Source organism: Passer domesticus, chromosome 5 (assembly GCF_036417665.1).
Source record: "Passer domesticus isolate bPasDom1 chromosome 5, bPasDom1.hap1, whole genome shotgun sequence".
NCBI classification, from domain to species: domain Eukaryota; kingdom Metazoa; phylum Chordata; class Aves; order Passeriformes; family Passeridae; genus Passer; species Passer domesticus.
The window spans coordinates 30400969-30419963 of record NC_087478.1 but is presented as its reverse complement, the minus strand read 5'-3'; the positions used below and the strand labels follow the sequence as shown (position 1 = coordinate 30419963).

The following is an 18995-nucleotide window of genomic DNA, read 5'->3' as shown; positions in this document are numbered from 1 at the left end:
ACAAGCATATACTTTTTTATTTTACTACAAAATATCCTTGCCATTTAATTATAACATATATAGAGAAAAAAAAGGACCAAGTTTATAGAGGAGAATAATTTATATACTTGGAGCAATACATACAATTAATGTAAGTGCTGAACTATAACTCTAGTCAGAATTACAGAATAACAAGTAAATTCACACATCTTTGACAGCTTTTACATGAAGACCTTTCTCCATAGGTTTATAAGCAACATGGTGTGGAAATCATTACTTTCACTTTCTTCAGGCTTTTTTGATAAATGCATAAAATATTTTAAATTTCCATCTTTGTGACTTAAATACAGAAATTGCTTTTTAAAAGAACTTCCATGATTTTTACTTTATGTTCTTCTGCAAAGCTTCAAATAAATTTCATTTTTATTGAAAAAAAAAACCTCTGACACTGTTACCTAAATTTTGGGGTTTTTTCCTGATGTCAATTATCTAAAATGTCTAGATTTGTGCTCTTGACAATGTAAGCAATTATTTCTGGTGTTTTATAGGGATATTTCTAATGATATGTTCCATACCTATTTTATTCAAGGACATATTTCCATACTACATACCTTGTAGTACAAATAAATATTTCTGAATGAACTTCCTTAGCTTACTGGTGGAAGTTAGTCAAAGGTGCCTTGGTTATGAGGTACGTTCCCATACCAGAATTTTTGGTGAGAGCTTTACAGAATAAAGTTTCTGAAATTGAGGTGATTCTGGCAAAAAAAAAAATAAAATAATAAAGCCTAAGTATTTTTTGGTGTCTTCTGGACCAGAAGACCACTCCCCATCATTCTTAGACCATGGTGGGGTAGGAAGGAGAACACATATATCAGGATCTGGTGTAGCATCATAATGGCCAGGGCAGTGTAGTGACCAACTGTCCTACCTATAGTTTCAAAAATGCAGTAATTTGTAACCAGTGCATTTGTAAAAACAAATTTCTGCACATTTTAATGCCTGTGTGCTGGTGCTATACAAAACTGGTGTCTTCACACTAGATTTTCACAAATTAAATTTTAATCTCATTTCCTATATGAAAGTAGGACTTCATACCTCAATTAAATCCTTTGTTTCAGACAGAAAGTCTAAGAAATTAGGAGAATTTTGACGGCTGAAGCAATCTATCATGATTGAGTCAGCTCTTTAATGTTGAAAGAATGAGTGCAGAATAGTTACTTATTCCTGGTCCTCAGAAAAACAGACACTGACCATGGTTTTCTGCCATTTAATTTGATAAGGATGGTAGAGAAAATTTAACAGTATTACAATTACACATGCAGAGAATGGTCAAACCATAAAAACATGATGCTGTCCTCTGAAATCACTTTGGTGTACTCTTCAGATACACTTATCCAGAAGTCTTCAGTGCTTGATTATCAATACGACAATTTCCTTATAGATGATAGGCCTTCCTTGCAACAATTGTAAGTAAAAGGTTAATCTTCACTGGTGCTCTGCTTTGCCATATATAGGATATTATGTTTATTTTCTGTTGAGCATAAAAGGAAATGTGTCAGTATCTCTGTATACACACTGATGTATAGTTGCTGTAAGGATTGAGGTTCTAGAGTTGGCCATTGCCCTTGTTTTTGAGAGCTGAATCATCACATAAACTAAATAGCAGCACATATTTCAGACCAGTTACTTCACCTTATGCTACAAGTATTGTTAGCATTTCATTTAGTACTTTGCCAAGAGCTACATTTTCCATGTTGTCTTGAGCTATACTCTCAGATATATCAGATGCTTTTTATGTGTAATACAGCTAAAATTATCAACAACTAAATAATGTATCTAATAAATAAGTAAAATTATATTTACAAATGCATGCTGTGCAGCCTGGTTCACAAGTACAGACATATTCCAGTAGTTATCATTTGTCCTCCACTTTTCCTCTTTTCCTCCAAATCTAATGGATCCAGTTCCCTCTTAACAAGTAAATTGTTGGAATTACTACATTACAAGAAAAAAATATGTTCACAGAATGTTGAATGCATTGTTTTGATGCCACCATAAAACTTATTCCCTATATCTAATATCTTGTTTTAGGAGAGAAGGGTCAATCTTAAAGACTCCCTGACAAAAAGTAAATATATAATACTGGACAACTGGTAGTTAATCCTTGTGAAAGTGCAATGTTATGTCCTCCTTTTGCAGTGACTTAGATGATAGAAATATTCTTCTCATTTTAACTTGAGTAAATGAGTAGCCTTAGAGAAATCAGTAAGCAAAAATGCTGCTTTGAAGACTGAACCATATTATAATGAAATATACATGTTAAGTCAAATAAATATAAATAAATAAATAAGTAAATAAATAATAACATAATAAATGACAATAACAATAATAATATTAATAAATAAAGAACTAGTAAAGATTTTGCATTCTCATATCACTAAGATCTTCAATCCTTCTCTTCATTTCCCTGGTTTATCCAGAATTCCCTTAGGCAAGGAAAGATGTAATATAATTTATTTTTTCAAGGAAAACATAAAGCTTGACATCATTTATCTCCTTAAGAACTCACACTATTATGCTTCAGTGTTATATGGTTACAGTGGGTTTACATAGTACAGCTAATAAGAATGTTTTATGACATGTGACCCTCTGACATGTGTATTCATAAAATTCTCTATAGGAAAGAAAATTTTAGCCTTTTCTGTCTAGCAGAGAGTTTGTGTCTTGATAGAAATTATGGCATGGCCCATTGTCCAGTGCATGAAGAATAGTGATTTTGGGGTAAGTGCACAGAAGTCTTGTGATGCTTGACTGAAATGTGTTTTCTGCAAAAAAAATGCACTCTGTACCTGCAGAGTGCCTTGGAGGAGGTATTTCATTGAAAGGAGAATTCACGAAAAGCTGAAACCTGAAGAGAAATCCATAAATGTTGGTCAATGGGAGGTGAAAGGAGGAATTTACTGAGGACAGTATACTCCAGTAGGTGGGATGGTATAAAATTCATGTTTTCCTATGTACTTCTGGGACTAAGCTACTTAACATTATAGTTAGGGATTAGAGAATAGAATCTCTTGCAGAGATGTGTGGTGGGATATGACTATCTTAATGGCAACCCACAATTTTGCCATCAAGATGTGCATCCAGAGAAGCAGGAGTCCCCTTCAAGTTTTGCTTCATGAATAATGTCTACATGATCTAACAGTGAGTTGTAGATTAAAACTACAGGAGGTCTTGGCTTGCCAAACTTTTATCCTACTCACTTTCTAATATGCAGAAAAACACTGGATCTATTTAAGTGTGCTATTGAAAAATGCAAGACAGTTTCATAAGTGTGTATGTATTTCCTATTTATGGATGCAGAAGAAAATGCAAGACTTAGTGTAAAGTGCTTTCTACATTGTAAGAAAAGATACAGAAGCTGGAATGGCAGATGTAATCACCAAAGACAAAAGAATCCTAACAATGTTGTGGAGATGCCCGGGAGAAATCTTTGCTGTAAAGGGAGAGTGCTACCAGAGAGATACAGTGAAGCACTACACAAAATCATACAGAAGTGGAAAATTATGTAAGGCAGTGAAATGTTAAAATAAAGAGATAGGTAAAAGAATAAAGAAATAGGTATAAATAGTTTAACCTTGATGTTAAGAAACTCCATTTTGTCCTATAAAAAAAGTGGTGAAATAAATATAAAAAGTGCACAGCAGACTCAGGAGAACAACTGAGTACAAGCTGAATCTTTAAAGGAAGGAAGTAAAGGAATGAGGGAACAAAGTAACTATAGTTACTTAATTGCAGGTAGATGTTTGAGTCCTAGATTAAGAAAATGGAATAATACACTACTCTGCATGTCAGCAAAATAATATCACAGTAATACTACTAGATATCTGAAAGAAAATTCTTGCAATGTGAGTGAAGAATTATATGACTGAAGACCATTTTCAGACCGAAAAAGGTCTTTTGTGCTTGGGGCAATGCAAGTGAAAAGAAACCATGAATACAGTATCTAATGCACAATGTAAATGAGTATATAGGTAATTTAGTAACAAGCATTGTTCTTAGAGAGTTTATACACTAAAGCACATTAAAGTAGTAGTATAGTAAAAGAAAACTAACAGTGGTATTAAATAATATTAATTATTATTCTAATGTTGAAAAAATAGCTGTAGTCCAGGCGCAAAACTCCCATATACAGAAATTTTTTTTGTTATAGCAAAATATATGCATGAAGCAGACATTCAATAAAAAGTAGAAACTTGAAGAAATGCCAGAAATTAGTGAGATGCAGAATAAGAAGGAAGAGTGTTGCTGAAGTTCCAAGGGTGAGGATAAGTGTTCTTCTTTATCTCTTTACCTATGTATTTGTTAGTTGCTGTCAGGGATACTGGACAAATTAAAGAACAATTCAACAATATCAACGTGATAAAACAGAAATGGAGGAATGGAGACTCAGAAATGAGTGAGAGCACAGGTTTTCTAAAGGAGAAAGGCTCAATTTTTTACACATAAATTGAGTAAACAATTTCACTGCAAAAAGATGTTTGAAACTGTTGCTAAAAAGAAGTCTCCTCAGTTGGACAGCAGAGGTTGACATTTATTGAAGAAATACCTCAGGGCAAAAATTGTTTTTCTGTTGTCCTGCAAAAGCAAATTCAGAGTGGCTGAATTGTAAATAATGGTTCCTTCCTCCTTTGTTTAGAATACGCAAGAAATATTTGGTACTTTGACAAAGTAATAATAATATGAAGCACAGTGTGGGTTCCCACTGAATGTAGGTTCTCTTGCAAAGAAACAAGAACTAATAAAAAGCACACAAGAGGATTTCTTCAAACAGAACTAATATTTAGACACTAATCAGGTACATATTTCAGGTTTTCATTCACAGTTATGACCTTTAATCCCAAAATAGGTTTATAACACAGCTTGCTTTTCTGCTTTAAAGATATCATGAAGCTTTTTAGGTCATTCAAAAATCACAATGAGAGGGACAAAAGGGATTAGCATAAACACATGTGAGTCTGGCTTCACTCCCATTTCAATTAACTTGTTCTTTTACTTTAAATAAAACCCAGAAAATTAAAATTAAGTAAAGAAACAGAAAATTAATCCAGGAGTATCTTGGTCATCCCAGTAGCTGTCTGATTCTCTATGAAAGCAGGAGATGCATTTTCAGCCCACTGCTCCAAACAGGGTCAATCCAAAATATTTGAAGCGACCTCATCTCTCACCCATGTGAGTCCTTGCCTATAGAACACCTTTCTTTGTTGGACCACAGTTAAAAAGGAGCTGGGGAAAGCACAGCTCTGCAGATGTGGGGTCATACAGGCAAGAGAGCTGATGATTGCATTTGATTTCAGAGCCAAAATCCCTTTGATGATGCTGATCTTCTCTTCACAAGAGTTTTCCTGTTTCCCATCTCCTCTGTGGTCTAACTGGGTGATGCCACAGCAGCATTACTGACCTAACCTTTCAGCAGCTGCAGCTGCAGGACAGATAGCTGCTTCTGGTGGCCATTGCTAAGCACTTAGACAGACTGAGCCATGCCTTCCAATGAGCTAAAGCAGCCCTTCAGTGGATAGGTTCCTCTTATTTCTCTTATCACTGTAAGTTTGCTGCCTGTCTCCCTATGGAATTCATTATGTTGGTTATCAATGTAGGTGAAGAAATATGCAAGTTTACTCTTCTCCATTTAACCTTACCAGAAGCTTACAATCTTCTTTAAAATTGGACAAATGTCTTGCAGAAAGTTAATTTTGAAATGTCATGAGAATACAGGAAGGTTGTGTGTGACTGAGAGCTTATTATGCAGAAAGCTTCACAGGAAGTGGTAAAGGCAGTGAACAAAACAGAATGAAGCAAACTGGTTTGCCCTCTCTTGATACACTAATGGAAAAAACAAAAAAATAATTTTAAGATTTTGTCCCAAAGGATTGACTCTAGGCATGAACATATGTAACCTCAAATACAACCTATAACCTACATATAACCTTCATCCTCGAAGTAGTTACGAAGATGTAATTTCTGCTTTAAAATATTTGACAGTATTTGTCCATCATTGTTGTATTGGTACTTAAGTCGAAAGCTCTACAATGGTGCATCTCTCTATTGTCCCAACTCAGATTTTTTTTGTATTCTTGTGCATGTTGTCCAGTGCAAAATAAACTATCCTGTAATAGGGATTTTCACTCTCCCTTTGAAAGGATTTCTTATTAATAGTCTGGACACTTTGGTACTTTTTATGGTATTTAGCCCAGATTCTCTACACTCAGTTTAATTGAGAAAGTTTAGGAGAACTCAGGGGTACTAATATTCGCACCAGTCTTAGAAGTGAAATGATTTTAGAAATCCCCAAAATTAACATCCAGTAGATAAGAGAAGAGGCAGAGGAAGAGAAAGGAAAATATTTATAATTATCAGTTATCTGCAATCTCAGATAATTAATGATGACAGATTCCCTTGAAGCACTGCTGAGAAGAAGCAGTAGTTCCTTTTTTTGCCATATTTGGGCTGCAACCCTTTGGATCAGGAAATATGATCTGAGGTTGCAAATTCTACTTAATGCCTTTACAGAAAAGCATGGGGCATAAGCCAGGAAATAAAATGTAATACTGTAGGGATTAAAAGATCTAAGGATGAGAATACATTTACTTTCACAAGAGTATTAATATTCTGGAGCATAGTGAGAGATCTATGCACTTAGAATAAAATCCTGATCTAAGGAAAAGCAATAGCATACTTTAAGGTAGGTTATTGAAGCCTCTTTTTTCTTAAGATAGCACTTTTAATATGTTTTCTTTTTGTTCATTGGTGCGAGGATTTTCAGACATGAAGTCAAGAGCCTGGAAGTGTCTGGAAGTGTCTTGTCATGATGTCAGGTCTCCAAAAATAGGTGTGAAAATATGTGTGTAATTTTACTTAAAATGGTGGCAAATTTATTTAAAGTGCTTACATATTTTTCTCAGTGGTCTTTGTGATAGAAATAGTATGAAAATGTGTCTATATAAAGATAGTTTATGAACTATATATGTTATATAATAGAACTTAGTTTGCATTCCCTTATTGGGTAATAAGTCATGTTCAGGATAGGCAAGTCATATCCTATATTTATGCTTATAATTCTATATACATGCCTGAGAAATGCATTTTAAATTGGTATGCGATCCCATTCTAGTTTGATTTTTTTCATTATACATGATTTTTTTTTTCCTTGATGTTTCACAGGAATATTACATTTGTTCATTTCATGCCAGGTGCTCATGATAGAAGCAAGCAGTGAAGTTCAGATCCTCTTGGGGATATTTTTGGAGGAATTGAACTGTGGCTTTTTGCAACTGTGGCTTTTGCAACAATACTCCGGGAAAATTAAAATTCCCTTATCCACTTCTACATGTACTCACCAGTACTAAGTATTCAGTCACAGAAGAACTTCAATAGAAAAGGAGAAGGCAAAAAATCCAGATGCATACATAAGCCACTAATCTTAAGTATATTTGCAATTTTGTGGTGCAATTAGATGGTACTAGAATGGAGCCTGGCTGTGGCTTATAGGAAAGCACTATTCCAAAGCAGTTAGTATGCAATTTTCCTCACATAGCTCTGGCAGTAAAAATCAGACCAAATTTCCTGCACTCTCAACTGGAAGACTTGGGACCAACTTTAAGTAAGGACTGGCAGTCATCTTTAGGTGTTTGGTCTCTCAGACAAGTGGAAAATGCTCAAATACTGTTTCTAAATTTCCTGGTTGAAGTGCCATGTCTTCCAGTGCATCATGTCAAGTCATTTTGTAGCACATTTTCTAAGAGAATGTGACGGATGCTATGCCTCAGAAACAGAAGTAACTGACAGTGCCTAATCTAATTCATGAAAACATGACCTTCAGAAGATGTACTTTGAGATACATGACATGTAATATTTTCGTATACACTTTCCTTTAATTTCTGTTGACCTGACTGCAGACTTTTCTCAGAGGCTTGTCCCTAATACATTGGTATTTGGTGTCATTCCTTTTCAGAAATATTTTTTAATTTCCAGTCTTTGAATCAAGATTTCAATATTTTTACATGTTGCACTAATTTGAACAATTTATCTTGAGTATTTCAAAAATTTGAAAGTGGAATTCTTAATTTTTTCTTTGGAACTATAAATGTTTACCTGTGATAAACTAGGCTCATATAATCATTAAGATATGAATGTGTACTCTGCATACAGTTTTCTTTCATGCATACTTGTAAGTTGTTATATCTTTAAAGCGTTCTTTAAAAATCTCAATGAGTGTGGTGAATCAATTCATAAGCTGTAAAAACTTTCTAATGATTTGGCTTCAAAGGGAAACTAAATGAAAAGAGTCTTGGTTAATATATTTTACTCCACTGTATTGTGCTTATCTATTAGTCTCTCAATATTTTCTAATCTTGAAAACATAAGTTAACCTATGTGCTGTTACTAAATAAAAAATTGTCAATAGCTATATTATACATAAAATGAGATAGAAAGCACACAAATAGTTCATTCATTCTGTGTCCTTTAGTGTAGTTTTTGATAGAAGCTGATCAGTGCAACTTATTGGTCACAAAAAGTTCAGTTATTCAGGATTTTAAAATTATGAATAATAAAATTTAAAATTATAGAAAAGTTTTCCATTAAATAATGACAAAATATACTGATATATGTTTTGGACTTTAGCATAAGGTTTTTAATCTGAACATCAGATAGAGTCAAGTAACTGGTGGCTTTCTATGGTGACAGCATGTTATTTTGACAGCTGCGCTGAAATACCACCTTCCAGCACTAAGCGGACTGCAGTGGCTTTGTTGATCTTCCTGTGGGAGAATTATTTTGCTGCATTGCTATAATCTGCTATTGTACATTAGTTAAAACTAAGCCTTATGAAACATCACCCTGAAGGTCAAAACTAATTCTGTAATTTATTTAAAACAAGTGTTAGAAGGGAGGAAAAGCGGTTTGCAAGCATAAAGCTCTGTCTCCTGCAAATCCCATGGGGATTCTCAACTGCTGACTCGTTATCTTAACATGTAACATAATAACCAATTACTGTCAATGTGACCAGACCCATCAGACTCCTATTGCATTAACCTCATGAACTGGTTCAAGAGAAATGTAATCAATCCATTGCTAAATTAATTACTAATTTTAAAGTTATCATTAAATAATATGATTCCAAAATTGGCATAAATCATGTGGCTAAGTATTGAATTAGGTTTCAAGAAAGGCAAAAGAGTAGCAAGTCCTATTCAAAGGATTTCATTATATTCATTTGCTCAGAGCACTGTGAGGTCATAATTTTAACCTTGTACGGGCCCAAACCATATGAAAATTATTCCTGTCACCGAAGGCCAGCATTAATTCCTTTAATTCCATGGCATATTAATGACCAACAACGAATGGGCCCCTTAAGTGTTCCATTTATTGTCTTAAATATGAAAATGTTTTAGAGATTAGAGGGGAAATTGTTTGAATTAATTAACTGAACTGATGCTCAAGGGAACTGGTACAAGATTTTCAGACAAAGGCTGAGAATTTACAATAATGACATTTCTTTCATGGTTATAAAATATAGTACCAGAGGGACTTTGAGGCACTCTTAACATTTTAGCTGATGTCTGTTGAGGGTTTGAGATTCCTCTGAAAGCATCAATTATGGCATGAAAGACATCACATGAAAATAGCCGTGAGCCCCACAGATTTCACCATTGAAATGGGATCGGACAACTGACACAATGAAAATTCAGAATGTAAATGGAAACTATTAAAGTAATAGGATCATTTATTTAAAAAAATGTTTTTTTCAGGAAGGGTAATGTGCAAAAGACAAGAAGCACTACTGTCTTCAGAAGGAAAACTACAGAGTTTTGTTCTTAAGTTACTCCTGAGTGAATGTACTCCCAAAACCAAAGGGGAAATAGCATTAATCTGCATCATGAATAGCAGAGACAGCCACCATCCAAGCTTGTGACAGGTCTGTGTGAACTTACAGCCCTTGATTGCTGCCTGCTATCTCTTCTTGGTTGTTCATGGATCAGCAATCACCAAATATCCTGAACTGTGTCTTGATTCTGTGATGTCAACAAACAAAAATTTACATCAAGTTCAGTTCAGTATTGGCTGGCCTATGTAGAGTGATCTTTCAGCTGATATTTCCAAAGGATAAGGGCTTCAATACTCATGTAATCACACATGTAGCAGCAACAATGTAGCAGCAAGATACTTTAAAAAATGGAGTTTGCTGTGATAGTTGCTGTGATAGTTTTGGGAAAAAAAAAAGAAATTTGAAGAGTGTAAAAAATGCCCTCTTTTGCTCTTCATACATTTTTTTACTCTTTTACATACATTTTCTTTTTACTTTTCCTGTATTCCACGTAGGAATTTCTTATGTTCTCAGTTTGATCCATCCCACTATTAACAAGGATATTTCCTCTTCTAGGACAGCACTGGCCTATGAGGCCTGCAGTGTCTAACTAATATTTATTGGCACTAGCTCATGAAGCTGGGCCATGCTTGGTTTCTCAGGTCTGCTGAAAGTCCATTTTCTTCCGAATTTAAAAGAATGACAGCTAAAACCCAAACAAAAACTTTAAAATAAATTTATCTTCTCTGTGCTAACAGAGCATCTGAGAAAGCATGTGACAACAGCATACAATTTCTACTGCAGAGGTCAATACATTGCAAATGGATTTTTCATGACTAGGTTTCTAATGACTAGTATAACCCAGGGAGCTATGCAGTTTAGTCTAATTCACACTGAAAAATGAATAACACTAAGGAATAGGCACATATTAAATATAAATGGAAATACCTCATCACTGTAAATACCATAAATTCACCAATATGATGTGGGAACAGAGAAGCATCCCAAATTATGGTCATACCATATAGTATCTAATTTATAGAAGAGGCATTATATCAGACATCTGCTCCTATTATCCTACAGATTTCAAGTTTTCACATATTTTTTTCTCTGTGTTTCAGAAAACTGAAATATAAATTATTCAGTTTAGAGTTGCTTGCATACTCAAAGCCATTGACTCTGAATACTTATGAATATGATGGCTGCATGCACTCACAGGCTAAATGGTGAGGAATTCAGCTGGACGTGTATGCAAAGTTCTTTGCCATTATGAGTTTAAATTTGGAATATGTTTTGATCAGATTATTAAATCTATTGTGAGATGCAATTTGTTATATTAAAACACTTTGTTACAAGACAGGGGAAGAGACAATCCAGAACTAAGCAGAAGAGAGCATCTACTGTAACAACAAACCTTTTCATAGTAGTGTCCACCTTTAAAGCAGTTAAATAAATAATTTTAAATAAATAATATAATATTATTATTACACTAATGTATCAATATGACCATTAAGCATTTATAAACTTTAAATACTTTTGTACATTAACAATTTCATTATTCTCTTACTTCAGTCTTTATGAAAAATTGCTGATTGGTATCCATAGCAATGAGGGATGTGCATTGCAACCTCTTGGGTACATTATCCTCCAATAAAATTCTGAGGAAGCAGCTCTTTTTACCCCATGAACTTTTTATTTTCATCAAGATTACTTTGGTCTCATTTTTCTGTTCTATGGTCCTTGAAACTTTGAATATCTATGCAGAAAATCTTGAAATTCCCTACGATTATCACTCAGGTATAACCCCTGAAATTCAGCATTCATTTGAATTCACAATAGTTTTTTGCCAACTTGATTAAAACATATTCATACTAGTCAGGTTTGACATAAAAATAAATTACTAGGCTTGGTTTTGGAATTTTCTTTGCAAAATTATTTTTCAGACTGTTTTTTATCTAATTTTATTTTTCAATAAACTTTTTTTTTTACTGTTAGCTAGGACAGTGAAATTTTAAATTTCTTTTTGAGGATAAAAATATTGATCATTTCACTTTAGCCACAGTGAACCTTTAGAATTTCAATCAAATTGCTTTGAAACAAAAGTAAAAATTTAACAGACTACAGTAAAATTACCCTCAGCTGAAAGTATCTCAGGTTTCTTTGCTTTCACTAACAAGAAGTAGCATTTTCAATAGCTCACATGATAGAATCTGCAATTGGAAAGATCCCATTGTTATCAAATGATAAAAGATTTTTGAGACTGTGGTGAGTTGACCTTGGCTGGATGCCATGTGTCCACCAAGCCATTCTATCACTTCCCTCAGCAGGATGCAGGGTGGGGTGAGAAGAGACAAAATAAGGTGAAAAATACCCCTTGTATATCAAGTTAAAGGCAGCTTACAAAAGCAAAATTGTAGGTCATGTGAATGCAAGCAAGGGAAAAAACCCAAAAGATTTATTCTATGCTCCCCATCAGCAAGTGATGTGGGTCTGCTTGCTGGGAAGCTGGACTTTTCCATAAGTAGTTGCTCCAGAAGGGAAACGTTGTAAATAATGAATGCACCCCCCTTTTCTCTTTTCTCTTACCTTTTATATCTGAGCAGATGTCACATGGTTTGGAGCATCCCTTTGGTCAGTTTGGGTCAGCTATCCTGGTTATGTCCCCTCCAGGGATTTTGAAATTGCCCTCCAGCTGGGGGAACACTGGAGAGGCAGGGCTGAGCTGTGCCAGTGCTGCCCAGCTGCAGCCAGAACACTGGTGTGCTATCAGCATCTTTCCAGCCATCCATGCAAAGCCCTGTGAGGCAGACCCAACACAAAGAGCAGCTTAAAAATCACAATGTCTAAGTTTGAAAAAGCTATGAGTAGGGTAGCTTTAACTTATTCTGAAATACAAGCATCTGCCCTACTCTGTCTCCTTAAAGGGTCAAATATTGTTCTGATGTTAGACCAGCATGAATGTGGAATGTCACAGGTAAATATGGCAAGGTTTGTTTTTGTACACACAAGGTAGAGCATAACAGGTGTTCATATAGACTACTGTAGACTTGTTGATAAAATATGGAAAAGCAGTCTTCAGATTTCTCATTTTTAATCTGTCTTCAAGACTCTTGTAACTGTGCAGTATCACAGTAACACAGTTTAGACTGAAAACAAGTTTTGCCTGTTGGTAGGGTTGATTGAATGCATTTAAATTTCCAAGATACTGCTGTAATGCCTGGAAGCAAGCTATTAATGCAGTGACTCATGTTTTGATCTAGTTATGTTCATCCAGTTTCCAGCATATGTGACATGCATCGTACTTTAGTACTGAGAGAGAAAAGAAAAAAAAAATTCTATGACTCTGAGATCTTATTATATAAAACACATGCACACCCTGTGCAGGAGAACTAAGACCTAGGAATATATGTAAAACAGATGACAAATAAAACCCCCCGAAATCCCATAAAAATGAAAACCAACCAATGAACCAAATGAAAACTCAAAACCTCAAGCTTAAATGATTGTACATTTCTTACCTGGCCACTGGAGGTGTTGAGTTTCTTGTCATCTGCATCAAACTTCAACAGATAGGGATTCATAACTGAATCCCTATCTGTTAGACCTGTGAATGCTGTTGTCCAAGCACCTGTGTGGCAGCTTCATCCCAACCTACTAAAATGTACTTTATAAGAAGTGGCAAAAATATTTAATTATATTAAGCCTAAGACAAGCTTTCTTATCTTTACAATGTTAGGTTTCTAATATTAATTTCCCTTGAATTATGTCAATGTGGTCTTCATCTCCTACCTGTATAAAATGAACAAATCAATTTAAGAAGCATCAGTCTCTGAACGAAATATTTTGGACACAGCAATTGGGGTTTTTTTTCCCAAATGCAGCAAAACCTAAGCTTCATGAACAGAAAAACAGTTTCTGTCAGCAAATTTCCGTATATGTTTGTGTACATACTGACAGATGCACGTATATGTAGTCAGTGAAAATGCCACATTTTTTCTTCAGTTTTTGTATGTTTTGGTATATGTAAACTGTTTCCAAGCAGGGGAGACATATCTGGGGAAAAAAATCAGAAAACTTCCTATTGCTGATATTTTTTCCATGAAATAACATTACTCATTTCAGGAACCCAAGATATGAAGGCCCTGGAGTCACATTTGTGTAGGATTTGCATTATCAAAATGGTAAAATACACCAAAACATGTTGTTTATAGTGGAAACAATAAAAAAGAAAGTGAATAATTTACAGTTGTTCCTCTTCACAGCATTACTTGCAGACTTGATAAGTAAAAGATAAATCAAGCTGTTCTTCTCAACCTGGAATATAAGGTGAAAGTATTAGTCAAATTTTTGCACAACCACTTTCTGTGTAAAACCACAGTTTTATCCAAATGGTAATCCACAAAAGATGTGAAAATACTGTGTCTGGGTCTTGAAAGTGTTAACTATTTGTTCTGGATTTACCTAATATAAAATATTCAAATAAATTAGTTTGATACAGTAATGCATACAGGGATCTTCTGTAGTTATGGTAGTTAAGCTATTAAAGTACTTCGGTGGAAATTTAATGTATTTCAGAATCCATATTTTAATTTTTTACATGTAAACCAGTACATCCTGAGAAACTACTCAATATCACATATACTGGTTTTCTTTTGTAATAAGTTAGATTGCATACTACATATCATCTTTGCAGTTAAAGAAATGCAATTAAAAGTGATGGAAATACCCTTTCTCCATTTAATATACATATATTTTTTAAAATGTAATTAATAGAAGACCACTGTAAAGATGACTTTAATGTGTCTTCTGTGTAGATTTTCAATGCTTTTCTTTCCTTAAATAATAATTTATTAAGCTTTATGGGTTGCAGCAGAAATTGCACAGATCCACTCTGAGAATTGTTAGCCTGTTTTTTAATCCTGTATCTTTCCAATAGACAGGAATAGTGCTGGGTTTTTTCTAGGCTAATCCAATTACATCCTGGCAAATTTACAGAAGATAAAGGGTCAAGTTATTATTTAAAATGCTTTGTAGTGTGACTTTCAGGAAACAGTTTTAGTCCCTGTTACAGCAGAAAAGTTAAAATGATCCTTGCTGGAATGCAGCTTTGAATGTCACCTAAAAGCTGAAAACTGCTGTTAGAGTTTCACCTTCAGTTAATTTTTCATTTAAAGTGCAGCACTCACACAAGTCTATGTTTCTTAGTAGATGACATTTTCTGGAAGTAAAAATAAGTAAATCAGACATCACTAATACTTGAAAATGAAATCTAATAGAAATCGAACCATCCCACAAAATCCATTTGGTGCTTATTTATAGAGTTGGCTATGAGGTTATTGACACTTAGGAAAATAGGGTTTTCTCACTGCCCTCAAATGTAAACTGGATCAGTATTTGCCAGTCCCACCACATATCTCTAGTTGCAACTGTATTTTGAACATGCTAGATAAGGGCTCATAATTTATAATAACACCTTATGTCTCCTGAAAGTCTGGTTGGTACTTGAGAAAAAGCAGACTTGGTGTTTGTTTTCTCATTTGCCTGATTTGGGCTTGAAGACTATGAAAAATCTGCCAAGTGCAAGTTGCTTGCCTGGATCTTGGGGCATTCCTTACTCACCAAGCTGAAGCTGGTGTTTATTTTGTGAATTAATAAACAGCTGACCAGATGGCTAATAGCCAAAAAAGACTACTGTCCTAATACTTGGAAAAAATAACTCACATTCCCTTAAATCAGGATTGTTTTATTCTCTGTTAATTCTGTGTGGATTTCAATATTCTTCAATTAGTGGAAAATGTACAAGATTAGTATAAATGAAATTATAGTGAAATTCTGGTTCAACCCATGTGATGGCATCTCTGTCACTTACTTGAGTGGACTTGGGATTTTCCATGTAATTTCATAGGAAATATATCCAACTGCTTGGCTCAGAGCAATCCTGTCTGGCTGCTGGAGCCCGGCCCACTGCTCTGTGAACTGGGGGTTTGTGACTGGGCTAAGGGATGTGACTGCCACATTCTTGTTTGTAGGTCCAACCAGAAACAAACATCAGCAGGAATCTCAGAGACACACACAAGCGTACTTAGAGTTTTGGGAAGAGGTAAAGGAAGCAGCATTTTTTACTGTAGAGGTAAGAACTGAAGCACTGAAATATTTTGGAACTTGTCCTGCATATTTCACATCCCCAGGGCCTTCAGCAGCTGTCAAGGCACAGAAGATTTAGTGTGCTTGGTCCAGCAAAAAACCTCAGATCTTCAATAAGATAGTCAAGTGACCTAACTATACCATACAGCCCTCCTCTCACAAGATTATCTTGATTACACATTTGCACTTCTCACTTCTAGTTCACTACTAGTCCTCATCTTTTTTTTCCATCTTACAAAATATTGCCATTATTCTTGATGTCTCTCAGACATTAGTCTAGTTCCTGAGTTACAACTGTAAGCCTCACTGTGATCTCCAAAACAAGTTTCACTTAGGAAAAATATTCGTTTTTTAACATTATTTTGTTCTGCTGATGCTAGAGCTTTACAGTGTTTAATACATTAAATATTAACTACCTTTTCATCCTGAGAATTCAGAGTTTGATTACATAATTTTAATAACCAATGATCGCTTTATTTCAGCCTCTTACTTTCAAATTCCTATTTGTAAGGAAGAAAAAGAGTGGAATTTTTTCTCCCTGGGTTTTAGGCCAAATAAACCTACTTCTCCATGTTATTAATATAGGTCATTATATCTGACCTGTTTTGAGTCATCTATCCTTGATAATGCTTTTATATTTGAGATCTGTGGTACTACCTACTCCTGCATTCTGCTTTATCCAGTTGTAATTCTTCTTTTGAACCCCAGTTAGGGTTTTGTGCTCAGCATGAAAATTACTAAACTCACTCATAATCCTTTTCTCTGTAAATAAATAGCATTTGTTTTTTGTTTGATTGGTTTTTTTTTTCCTTGACAGTGCTTGAATGTCAGGGATTCACAACCAATGTGTTACCCTTTCAGAGCAGACTCTTACGTTTTAGAATTATAGCTTCAATTCAGAGTTAGAGAGATTCCTAGCTGTGGCAAGTTGGATGATTCAGGATGTCCAATGGAAAATTATAGCCATTCATCAACTAAGGCTAGGGAGTCACCTTATATTATAAAACCTTCGGTTTCTGGATGGTTGTAAAGCAGAATATACTCCAGACAGAAATACTCTTATTGTACTCTTAAGGGACATTTTGGTTCACAGGAAAGAGAAACAGCGATACAGATTTATTTGTTTCTTTCTTCACTGTTCCCCTTTTTTTTCCAATTTTTTTTTAAATTTCTCTATTTTTTTTTCATTTGAAACCACAATCTTGCAGGACATTTTAAACTGGAATGGGTTCAATATACTCCAGATTATAATGTGTATGTGTAGGAAGGGTAGGAGTGTGCTCTCTCTATTGGTTGATTTGGACAGAGATGGAAGAGAGGGTTGGCTTTAGGCTGTTTCCTAGTGAAAGGAAGAAAACCACTGGAAACAGGGGTTTTTTTTTGACACAACCATTTGGTTCACTGCAGTACAATAGGAGAGATTTTATATCAATTGCAATAAAACATATGGTTCAAAATCATCTTACACAATGTGAGATGGTTGTTGTTATCTTTGCTAACTCTTCATGCGTTTAATCTATTTCTTTATATTTGTGGGGAAGATCACACAGAAAAATGGGAAAGCAGGCTTTCATGAACTAAACCTAAGAATCAGTTACTTTTAGCTTTTGTCAGTCCGTTAGCCACTATTTTCATGATTCTGCTAAAGCATTGTGTGGTTTTTGAAAAAGTGTTTCAAGCAGCTAGAACTCTGTTCTGTTAGCACTGTGTGTAAAATTTTAAGGATTTATGCATTGCAGTGAGCAGGACCTCAAGCAGGTACCCAGGTGTGAATGTAGAATTGTCAAACTCAAGCCAGTAGAGTGGGAGAAATAGACTTGCATCAGTTAAGGTACCTACTGGAGGCTTCCACCTACATCCTTGAATTGCTGCTTGCACATAATTAACTACATTTTCTTTACTGATGTAATTTTGAGCTATGACACATGTCCAGAGTAGGGATTAATGTCTTGTTTTCTCCATGTAATTCACCTTTTTTTTTTTTTTTTTCTTTTCTTTTCAGTATATGCTAGCCTTTAGGCTTGCAGGAGTGGATCAAGTTGGTACAGATGATTTTGTTCCACATTGCATGAATTAAGTAACTGAATGACAGAGGAAGGGAGGAAGTGTATGTGATTCTAGCTTTCAATGGACATGGCCCTCTTTTGGCAGAAGACCCTTCTGGATATAATGTCATCCTCACTGTACACTTCTGTAGTGATGTAGAAAGAGCCATTTCTTCAATCCATGTCCTCTGCTTAGACACTTTTACAAAACGGTAGTGAAGGCATTCAAATAGAGGAAAATTGTGGTGCTGAATCCCTGAGGGGTAAAGATTCTAATGAAAGGAAAAAGAGAAGTAAATTCTGCCTTCAAAAGGCAAAATACTTAAATCAGAAAAAGGAAATTGCTAGGAATTTTCTCCCAGGAGCTGGGAGAAAATTATCCTAAATAACTCCACACAGATTAAAAATAACTTTCAATTTACTTCCCCATATGCCGATGGTAAAGGTTACTGAATGAATTATGTTAGGTGTATCTGGAATTCTGGAAAGGATAGAGCCTTTTCAATATTTTGAAATTTTTTGTATTTTATTTTAATGGGTTATTTTAATTATTTTTTTTCTGGATAGAGCTGTACCACCTCAAAGCTATGGCATCAGATTCATTAGGTAAATGCACCACAGAGATGTTTAAGGATATTCAGACTTAAAGTTTACATATAAGAAACCCCAATATTTTCATGTGGAAAATAACACTACTAAGGCACAGCACATGAGACACCAGAGCTTCAAGAGTCATGTAACTATGATGAATGCACTGGTCCTTAGAAAATGTTAAAAATTTGGATTTTGACTTATATACACGCTTACATCATTACATGAAAAACTGTAACTTTTATCCAGTAAAAATCCACTTTTTTGCTACCATTGGTGTTAGTTTACCTAAAACACAAGAACTGTGTTTGTTTTATCTGCTTGTGTGTTCAAAAAAAGACTTACTTTCCCCTTTTCTCTTACTTCCCCCC

General features: G+C 34.8%; 1 long non-coding RNA gene across 2 annotated transcripts; it reads right to left on the bottom strand.

Annotated features, from left to right (window-relative positions):
• Positions 1–1235: 1235 nt before the first annotated feature.
• Positions 1236–17882, bottom strand: LOC135301313 (uncharacterized). Of its 2 annotated transcripts, none has more exons than XR_010363064.1 (3): positions 13363–17882; positions 12431–12641; positions 1236–1513 (listed from the first exon to the last, which is right to left on the bottom strand). It is a non-coding gene; the product is annotated as an uncharacterized LOC135301313 (long non-coding RNA). The 2 variants fall into 2 exon arrangements; XR_010363063.1 differs by lacking the exon at positions 1236–1513 and adding an exon at positions 9915–10052.
• Positions 17883–18995: the final 1113 nt, after the last annotated feature.